Consider the following 11,706-nt stretch of genomic DNA (forward strand, 5'->3'; position numbering starts at 1 on the left):
AATAAAGACGAAAGCTAAGGTGCTCCATTGTTTCCCTTTTCCCGTGTGATTTTATCAAGATTTATCTTATCCACGTTTTCATTGTGGATCTACATGAAATATATATATATATATATATATATATATATATATATATATATATATATATATATATATATATATATATATATATATATATATATATATATATATATATATATATATATATATATATATATATATATATATATATATATATATATATATATATATATATATATATATATATATATATATATATATATATATATATATATATATGCTGATAACCACAAGGAAAGGTAGAAAACACGAAGCATTCAACATGAATTTGAGTAACGGCATGTACAAGCTGGACAATTTTGTAATTAAGAAGATTTGTAACCAGGTGAGAAGGCCGGGTCACCTGACCATCTGACCTGACCACCAACCGTTGTGTGCTATTTAAAGATTAGTAGGGTCATTACCTAATACCTGACCATTGTGGACCTGGTCTCACCCTCCTCTGTATATATACACCTTGGTTTGTATTTCTCTTTAGTCTGTACTCACCCCTGAAGATGTGAATTACACGAAAGCGCTTGGGAACTTCGTGTTTTCTTCTTTCCTTGTGGTTATCAGCATATACCTAGATCACGCGCACCTACAGTCTAACATCAATAGTAGGCAAATTACTGGAAGCAATCATTTCAAACTCTATTCGAAATCACCTGGAGAAGCACCGATTGATCAATGATTCCCAGCATGGTTTCACAAGCGGACGTTCTTGCCTAACTAATCTATTAACATTCTTTTCATCAGTTTTCGAATCGGTGGACGAGGGGCACAATTATGATGTGGTATATCTCGTCTTTAGCAAAGCCTTCGACAGAGTCCCCCACGAAAGACTAATTAGAAAGGTAGAAGCACATGGCATCAAAGGTAATATCCTTAAATGGATTAGGGCGTGGTTACAGGACAGGAAACAGAGAGTGAGCATTTATGGCACTAAGTCCCATTGGAATCAACGTCACAAGTGGAGTTCCCCAAGGCTCAGTACTTGGACCATTATTATTTATTATATACATAAACGACATAGATTTCGGCATAGACAGCAACATAAGCAAATTTGCTGATGACACTAAAATAGGACGTGTTATTAAATCTGACGAGGACCCCGCAAAACTACAGGAAGATCTAAACAAATTTTTCGAATGGTCTGAAAAATGGCAGATGAAATTCTACGTCGACAAATGTAAAGTACTCAGGAGAGGAGATGTAAACAGGGAAACCAGATACCAGATGAACAACGATGCCATAGAGAAATCCAACTGCGAGAGAGATTTAGGAGTAATGATAAGTAGGAACCTTAAGCCAAGTAAACAATGTGTTTTTGCTTGTAACAAGGCTAATAAAGTACTTGGGTTCATACAAAGGAGTGTTAGTTACAAGACTAGCGAGGTCATCCAAAAATTGTATCTTGCTCTTGTGAGACCACACCTGGATTACGCAGTTCAGTTCTGGTCACCGTATTACAGAATGGATATAGAATCCTTAGAAAGAATTCAGAGGAGAATGACAAGACTAATCCCGGGCATTAGGAACCTTGAGTATAGAGACAGGTTAAAGCATCTTAATTTGCACTCCCTTGAGAGACGTAGAGCGAGGGGCGACCTGATAGAGGTGTATAAGTGGAAGGCAGGGGTAAACAAAGGGGACATTACAAAGGTACTCAAATTATCCAACCAGGAGCGAACTCGTAACAATGGTTTTAAATTAGACAAATTTAGATTTAGTCGTGAAATAGGTAAACACTGGTTTGGAAACAGAGTAGTGGATGAATGGAACAAGTTACCAAATATCATCATTAACTCGAATACGCTGAATTGCTTCAAACATAGGTTGGATGCTCATATGAGCAATAGGGGTTGGGTGTAAACGGGACTGCCCAGTATGGGCCAATAGGCCCGCTGCAGTTTCCTCCATTCTTATGTTCTTATATATATATGCCTAAAATTTCATAAATCTACGGCTGTTTCACTCCAACCTCACTATCATTACCTTAACATCTTTCAGTGTTGTAGTTATCAAGCTATACATATTCCGACATTTTGTAATATTGATATTGTTATAGTGACATGTGGTGGAATCCATTGTGTTTGCATGACTAAACGTGTGTCAGTACATGGGTAGGAGTAGGTCGTTGAATGCTAAATATATTTCATGAACAGGTCACACAATTTACTGTAGTACCACTTATAAATACGATCGTCCAATCACAATTTACCTTTACCATGACGTCAGTACTCCCGAGGGGATTCTGCGCGACCCAGGTGACTAGTTTATAACTATGCCTGACTGTCACAAGGTGAGTACAGTTACCTCGTGTCGCCATATCAAGAACAGTATCCCTATTAGGACTGTCTCTGAGGTAAACGTACGAATTGTTTTACTTGTATTAGTTGCTTTCTTCTTTCCTTGTGGTTATCAGCATATACCTAGATCACGCGCACCTACAGTGATTTACTTGCATATATATATATATATATATATATATATATATATATATATATATATATATATATATATATATATATATATATAGCGCCGATCAAACCTTAAACCCTATAAAGCAACCGACGCTTTTGCTAAATAGGAATAACTATTGGCTTTTTTGCTATAATTTAGTGAAAATTTATTCGTATATATCATAATTTACACGGTTTCCAAAAAAAGGCTATTAACCCTATTTATTGTAACATAAGCACACATTACGTAGGGGAAACCATATTATATTTTGTGTTCATAGAATGCCCGATGACTCACATGAGGGGTGAAACAATATATAATAATCCTATTTGACAGAAACACCATAATGGAGAAGCGACCTACATGTTCTCCTTTTGTGACAGCTTACCGTGGCAAAATTGTCTGTCTGTGGATCAGTGGCATGTCAGCAAGAAAAATATCACAGGAGATTGGGATCAGCATCACGACAGTCTATAGGTGGATCCGTCGATGGCAGAGAGAAGGTACAATACAAGCAAGGCCGTACCATGGAGAGCCTCTACCGACCTCCTGGGGACATAATACAACAATTTCATCTTCTACACCAACTCAGCCCCTCACTTTATCTGCTTGTGTATTTGACTCTCATCATCCTTACTGCAATGGTTCGGTAGAAGACCCTTACTTCTGGGGCAGTGAACAACACTAACATAATTGCCACGGGTTTTAACACTACCTCATAAGAAGTAACTTTCACAACTGGCAGTTGTTGTATAAGTGGCAATAATGTAAATATTTAAAATAATAAGATCTGGAATAGCGAAAATATTCAATTCAACAGAAGATGATCCAAAATATATTTCTTTAGAAATAAGCGTAAAAAATAACCTAATGTCATTTGATTTACAAAGGTATATTCTTCATAAGATAATATTTGTTTAGTGTTCTGGACACGGGCACCGAGGAAACATTAATAACAGCTGTTATAAAAAAACATCAACAAGATTTTCAAGGAGTGGTTTGGGAGGTCTTTTATTTGTAGAGTAAAGGTGAATCTTCTAATAAATTTAAAAAAAAGTTAATTATAAGACAATAAATATTTTGAATAATGAGCCAACCATAATAGATATTTATTCCTCAAGGGCACGAAGGGAATGTACCACGAGTAGTAGCAAGAACTGAGCCATAATAAGACGGAAAAACTCGTTTAACTTACTTTCTATTGGAACAATAATATTAAATTAAAAAAAAATGAAAACGGAATTTTGCGAATATATATATATATATATATATATATATATATATATATATATATATATATATATATATATATATATATATATATATATATATATATATATATATATATATATTGCTAGCAGGTAACGACAATTATAAGTTAGTGGATAGTGAAAAATAATTAAGCACACACACACAGGCGGGATTGTCGTTGACTAGTATGTAGTTAGTATACGTACAAAAAAAACATGAGAAGGATTGTAGGAAACGATTTTAGAGATTGGGTAATTAACAGCAGAAATGCATTGAACATACAATTTGTGGAAAAACAAATATTTTTTTTATGAAAAAAAAGGATGAATTCGTGTGTTTCAGGGCAAGGACAATGTTAACTTTATTAACCTCCAAGGGTCTGAAACTGAATGTACTACAGTTAATTACTTACACATACAAACAAATTGCTTGTATATAGTCCCTTACCTCTCAAGCCAGGGGTGAGCTGATCAAAGTACTATTGTGTAAAACGAAGGATAAGAAAACTGAATTGTAAGAGTTCCAATAAAGTTTTGGTCACATATTTGTTTTAAAACCTGACTGATCATTGCTTATATTAATATTCGTTTACTTTTTGTTGAATTTTAAAAGTCCAGAGTTAAGTGTTTGTATTATTATCATTCCAACATAGTGAAGCATACAATAGATAATTAATTAAGTGAATAGAAAAAAAATTAAAGTAGAATTCATGGATATGTAGTATAGTATTTCAAGTTCCCTTTCTGCCTCATGCAATGGTATTATAAACTTCTCATCATACTCAGGTTCAGGATGTTACATACTCATGACCACACATTGTATAAATAACAAGAATTTCCTGTTCTGTAAATAATTTGCAAATACTAAGGGCTCAGATAAATATTTCCTAAAATAGGTTTAATTCACAATACACATGTGAACAGCAAAGCGAATCAGATAGTCCATCTCCAAGACCTTCTACTTGTATGATTGAATGCATTCGGTTCATTTAAAGGAAGAATGTATAAAACGTAATTATCATATTTAAGTTTTCAATTAAATGTGTAAAGTAAAACAGTCACATTGGTTTAACGACAGGGAGTTAAGGGTAGTGCAGATACAACACAGGAAAATAAATTACGGTACACCTGAGACTAAGAGTAGTATGACTACAGGTTAGCAAGGCGACTGAGGTGTAAACATTCTTATTTTTAAGGAACAGATTTAAGAAGGGTAAAATAAAATAAAATGAGCAGTCAGAGAGAGAGAGAGCTTTAACATCAGTAAATTGCAGGAAGCTTAAAGCCGTAAAATGAAAATGTATGAAACTTGCCAGGCATAAGTCTTGAGAAGGAATATTCAAAGTAGCCTAATGATATATAGAAAATAATCACACATAACATAAAACAGGATGGTTGGAAGCGTAAAATACCTTGACAAGAGGATGTAAAAGATATGGACTGGGTATATATTACAAGAGAAGTCATAGCTGAATATGAAGAGTAATGACGTTTTCAACGAAATCAACAGAAAGAGGAATTTTGGTGCATTAGTTTATAAGTATCGCTCGTGTGCACTGAAATAGTTTTCATCTAATATTACTATTTTCTTCTTCTTTACAGTATATAATTCTTCAATGATATTATTATTTAATTATTTGTAGTGTTGGTACCATAATTGTTAGGTTTGGTAGCAGTCAACATCTGCTGTATATTAATAAAGAATAAGATTTTTTTACTTCTACTGTCAGGTTGAAGCTGCACTGGAGGTATCAAGGATGATGAGCCTGGACATAGTGGTGATGGCGCTGACGCTCTTGTTACCATGTCAAAAGGCTGCTGGCGCCTTACCTCCGTCTACAGGTTAGTAGATTATATCACTAATTTAGCGATAACATCTATGTATTTATCTTCTTTGGAGCTTCTGACTGGCCATAAGCGATCACGTAGATCATAAATAAATATATATATATATATATATATATATATATATATATATATATATATATATATATATATATATATATATATATATATATATATATATATATATAGTTTCACACAGGCCTTATGTAACTTAACGTAACCTACCTAACCTTATCGAACCCACTTTTCGTATAATTTTGCTACATTAAAACAGAAAACGACTCCTCATATTAAACAAAGCAAATTTCACCATATAAGAATTAAATTCCCCGAGTTATAGCAACAAAAACAAAAAGTTATCCCTATTCGGCAAAAACTTCTTATATATTTCCGTTTGCACCCGTTTTTATACACCGTCACAAGTCTCCCAAATCACGTTTAAAAGACTCTCTCGTGCTCCCCAGCTAAAGAGACGAGTTCCTAATGTGTAGCAAACATTCTCTCTCTGGGTGATTATGTTGAAACAGTGGCACAAGTAGCTCGATGCTCTGTAGTTTTTGGGAGTTTCAATAATTGAGTCATAATTGAGTTCAGCACATACAATTACACTAGAATCAGACTGTTTTGATTCAGAACCATGAGAATTTTTTTTTATGTTGACCAGTGTATAATCAAGGAACCAAGCTTACTGAGGAACCTCAGGCCATTGGTTCCACAGTCTCCCCGAGTCTCTTATCCTATTGTAACAAAGCAACCAACAATCGTGGCTAGGGTTCTTGTACTTTCCCCAAAGACCACTGCTCTTCCCGCTCCAGCTGTATTAGGTTTCGATAAGTAGGTTCCAAGGTGGATGCATAGGTGAAGTCCAGCACCAACTCCTTCTCGGATTTAGTATTACTACATCTACAGTAAATGCTTATTTTCATTTATATAGACTAGCGGTTTCTTATGCAGGGAATTTTCAGACTTCTCTTATTAATGTTATTAGGGGAGATAGTCTACTAACCACTTGTGCACAGAATCCTCTTTGTGCTGAATAAAATCGTTTGGCGTTAGCTAAATAAAATATTAAAAGTGGCGTCCCCAAGGTGAAGGGGTTTATTTTGTATTTGTCTTGCATGTTAACCCCTGGAATTGATTAATTTGCATTTTCTATAATTATCTTTTTGAATTCAGAAGGATGTGGAGAGTTACTTAATCCCTACCAGGCAGCTTCAGTGGTACTTAAACCTACTTCAAAACCTCGCAACTCCATCATCCTCCTCACTGATGACAAGAACGCCCACTTCTCTGATTCCTGGGTAAGTTATACCTCTTTATCCTCATTTCCATTTGTCTACAATATAATGAAAGCTGCCATAGTTGTATTATGCCCTCCTCTGTGTTTTTGGTGTGGATCTCGCACAGAAGATAAATGTAGTCCTTTATTAAGTGCATTAAAAGTATTAAGCTCTTGAACTTTGTGATTGGATTTAGATGAAGAGGTTATATTGGTAATTAGTCTAAATAAACATCTCGTTACATACATTATATTCGGGAGAATGGGAGTTCGTCACTTAAAAAACAAATATGGATATGGAGACCACATCAAAATATACCACAAAAAGTAATTTCTTAAAAAAAAATCAACATGACCTTAGCTTATTTGAAGAAAAAGTATTGGTAACTGTATGCATCCCAATTCTCCAATCTATATATATATATATATATATATAAGACAAAGAAGTATGTCTGCGTGTGTGTGTTTGTGTGTGTGTCCGCACGAGAATCTCGGAAACTACTTTACCAATCTGTAGTCATGATGGATGGTGTTATACGTAGTGATGATGGATGGTGTTATATCTAGTGATGATGGATGGTGTTATATGCAGTGATGATGGATGGTACTATAAGTAGTGATGATGTGTGGTGTTATATGTAGTGATGATGGATGGTGTTATATGTAGTGATGATGGATGATGTTATATATAGAATATGAAAAGTATCCCTCCGTTGTCATTGGCAACATGGATAAGAAATGTGAACACTGCTTTGCAAAGAAGTACAAAGGAGAATCTCCTGGACTGTGCTGCTCTCATGGGAAAGTACGACTGCCAAATTTAAAAAAACCACCACAACCATTGAAGACTCTCATGCTGGGAACAACACCAGGATCAAAACACTTCTTGGAAAATATCCGGAAGTACAATTCATGCTTCCAGATGACATCCTTTGGAGCTACCAGAGTAGTTCGTGAGCACGGATACATGCCCACATTCAAAGTCCAGGGTCAAGTCTATCACAAAGCAGGATCCCTCTTGCCACTGGAAGATGAGCAGGCAAAGTTCCTCCAAACCTACTTCATGGGAGATCATGAAAAGCAGACAACTATCACGTGTGGCAATATTCAAGGTGTCAGACATGACATTGTCCTATCTATCCAAGAAATGCTGCATGAGCACAACACGTATGTACAATCATTTTAAAATGCCCTGGAAAGCATGCCTTCTGGCGAGTACAAAATCAGGATCAAAGCAGACAAATTAATGCATTACAGTGAGACAATGTGGAGCCTCCCGGAGGGGGGCGTCCTACCGTGGCCTAGCGAAAGAGCCGCCCGGAGGGCGGCGATTCCGCTAGTTACTTATATGAGGCAGAATAAGTAAGACAAATAATCAACTCAGTATAAATCTTTCATTAATTAACGATTTTACTAACTTTTACGGGGTAAAATAGCACACGGCGTCAAATTAACTCTTGATAGAATTACTGGCTTTATGGGAAAAACAAAATGGTCTAAAACAAATCAAAAAGAGTTAAAGCACAACAACTGTTTTCAGTGTGGTGTGTAGGCTATTCGTTCTCGCAATGTACAGAGTACTTGTACTGAGTTGCGCACTTGAGAGCAGCCTGTGCACCACCTTCATCCACACCCAATGAAGCAGTTCACTGCACGATTTTGCAGCTTCAGGAAGGTTGGACCACAGAGGTTCCCATAGCCCTTTGGAGTTCTTCACCCACTCCCAGTCGCTTGGTTCAGGTAGTTTTGGTGAGAGAAGGAAACACTGAACCCAGGTATGTCCTACTTGATATTCTGCACTCTTGGTATGTCGTAACAGTGCTGATTTGGTTGGGTAATTGTTAGGTTTTAAATGCAAGAAATTGGTTTTCTTATTGTAGAACTCAGATACCTTCACACTGATTACTCACCCAGGAGAGTAGAAATTCACTCTGCTTCCGGCATTCAATGCGTTGTGTACTTGATAAATGATGATTTAATGAATCCATTAACTTCCAACATCCATCTAAGTTATTGGTTATACTTTGTCATAACCAATCAGTCATTACCTTTGATGATAATAATAATAATAATAGAGGGGTCACAGATACGGGCAGATGATTGCACTTACGTTTATTTGGCACAATTCCATACATGGATAGGTCAGTCACTCACATTCGCGCCACAGTACCGGAAGTTATAAGGGAGAGTTATTCAACCTGGAGAATTAATCGTTAGATCTATTAGGCCGGCCTGGAGTGCTCTTGTAGCAAACAGGCCCTCACCATTGATCACTTCCTTTACAGGATGTGTTAACTTGTAGCTGGACTTAACAAAAAAATCTCGGGGATTTGCACACACAGACCCGTAGCACTGGTAGGACTGTATGGCCCGTTCTATTGTAAGTCCGCGGAGCAGGAGGTCTTCTCTCAACCCAGGTCTAAAGCCCACTAACTAAAATGTGGTTTTGAGGCGTGAAATGACCCCTATCGGCTGGCCGGGTACCTTATCTGTACCTAAACAAACATTTGGGATGGGTTGTGCGGGAGGCCCAACGCAACCCATGACAATCGCCCCTACTAAGAAAAAAATTTTCTTTGGAGAATAAATTTTTAGCACCTGTATACAATCAAGAGAATGCCTATCCCAGACACATAATTCGACATTCACACTGTGGTGTGTGTGTAACACTAACACTGCAACGGAATATAGTCGCCAATCGCCACTGAGGGAAAACCTCAACATTTACTTTAGTTTTTCTGGCGAGAGGAAAACTCCGCGGCGAGGGTGACAATTCCCGAGCATTAGTTCATGGTAAGCGTAAGCACGCTACATTTACATTACAGCAACGTGTTGTGTGGTGTAGGGTATGTAGACATTGTTTAGGTGGCACAGGTGTTGTGTTATGTTCTCAAGTGTAGAAAGGTGTGAGAAAAATACATAACATATGACGAGCCGTCAGACGCTTGGAGGCTCGAGTCGACTGGAGTCTAGACCAACTCCACACTCATTTGGGAAGGTGACCTCTCAATCAGTTGCTCTGGTTCCCCCACAAGTCGAGATAGGAGGTCAGCCTCCACATTCAGGTTGCCCTTGATGTACCGGAGGACGAAGTTAAACTGCTGGAGATACAGTGCCCACCGCATCAGACGAGCATTTGCATTCTTAGATGGTCGGAGACTGGTGAGCGGCATGTGGTCTGTCTCCAACACAAACTCACCTCCGTAGAGATAGTAGTAGTACTTCTTGATGCCTTCCACTACTGCCAAAAGTTCCTTCTCAACCGTGCTGTTATTCCTCTCTGCAGGTTTCAACTTCCGACTGTGATACACAACTGGAAAAACCTCACCGTCTGCCTCTAGTAGTAGCACTGTGCCAACCTCATCCTGTGAAGAATCGGTCCAGAGGATGAAAGGCTCTTCCTTCATCACCAGTTGAAGGATGGGTTGCTTGCATAGCAGGATAAAGGGAGAGCCACCACGGCAAAGTTTGGGATGAAGTTCCGGTAGTACCCTACGAGGCCCAGAAATGACCTCACTTGTTTTTTTGTAGTGGGCCGTGGTGCATCTTGGACCTTTTTTATCTTTTCATTCTGGCAGGTGCAGCGTCCTCCGCCGACAGTGTGTCCGAGGAACTGTACTGCGGTCTGACCGATCTCGCACTTGCTTGGTTTCAAGGTTATGTTTTTTTGTTGGAACCTCCGGAACACCTCCTCTAAGAGTTCCAGGTGTTCCTCAAATGTTGCTGAATGGATTAACACGTCATCCACAAATGCCTCAACTCCCTTGATGCCGTTTAGGACTTGCCTCATGACACGGTTGAAGATGGCAGGGGTGTTTGTGAGACCAAAGGGAAGGACTCTATACTGGTAGAGCCCCCTGGCGTACCAAAGGCTGTGATCTGCCGACTCTTCAGGTCCAGTGGGATTTGGAAGAACCCCTTGGTCAGGTCAAGTTTGGTAAATAACTTGGAACCAGCTATTCTTGAAAAAATGGTTTTCTGATCACACATAGGTTCAGCATCCACCTGGGTAATGGCATTTACTCTCCTATAATCCCCACAGATCCTGACACCCCCATCCTTTTTTCGGACGACTACCATAGGACTACAGTATGGAGACGATGATTTCTCGATGATTCCTACTGCTTCCATTTCCTCAATTTCTTGATTGACAGTGTTACGAGTTGGGGATTTAGAATATAGTTATACGTCTACCCAGATCCCAACAGGTAACAAAAAAACAAAAACAAAGACAATCGGACTATAAAAGGGTAGACAAAGGATGCGAGTTTTCGTTGTGTATAATAAAGTACCATAAATCCCTAAACAAAATATTCAGCTTATAAATTACCCTTAACCAAACTTAACCTAAACATTAACAGTATATACATATTAATACAACATAAACAATTTTGAAGCAAGTGGACGTGGGGGAGGCAATACAAGATACAAATACTTAAGTGAGGAGCTGAGATGGCTGACGAGTAAGGCTGAGTATTGTAGAAGACGGTAGGTAGTCACTGCACCGTAGGTTTAGAGGATAGATGATCCTGTGGTCACTTCCCAGAGCCAAGTGCCCCCTCCTCGAATTGGAGCTCACAAAGAAGACTTGGAGGAAGTGACGCAACAACCAGGATATGGAGAAGGGAAACCCCGGAGTGGTAACTAAGACGAGTCTTACTCGTGTTTCGTCCCTAGATGGCGTTGCTCGTGGTGCTGGGTAGGTAGATCAAGACAATAGATGGCGTGGTTCGTAGTGCTGGGTGGAGGGGTTCGTAACAACAGTGTCCAGTAGTCGCATAGGTATAGGATAGGGCTTTACCCTAA

At 38.1% G+C, this 11,706-nt stretch overlaps 1 long non-coding RNA gene across 1 annotated transcript; it reads left to right on the forward strand.

Moving 5' to 3' along the window:
* The first annotated feature begins 2,387 nt into the window (after window positions 1-2,387).
* Window positions 2,388-6,917, forward strand: LOC121873755. The gene is made up of 3 exons (XR_006090302.1): window positions 2,388-2,428; window positions 5,507-5,618; window positions 6,798-6,917. It is a non-coding gene; the product is annotated as an uncharacterized LOC121873755 (long non-coding RNA).
* Window positions 6,918-11,706: the final 4,789 nt, after the last annotated feature.

The sequence above is a fragment of the Homarus americanus genome, unplaced genomic scaffold, assembly GCF_018991925.1.
Source record: "Homarus americanus isolate GMGI-L3 unplaced genomic scaffold, GMGI_Hamer_2.0 scaffold43767, whole genome shotgun sequence".
Taxonomy (NCBI): Eukaryota; Metazoa; Arthropoda; class Malacostraca; order Decapoda; family Nephropidae; genus Homarus; species Homarus americanus.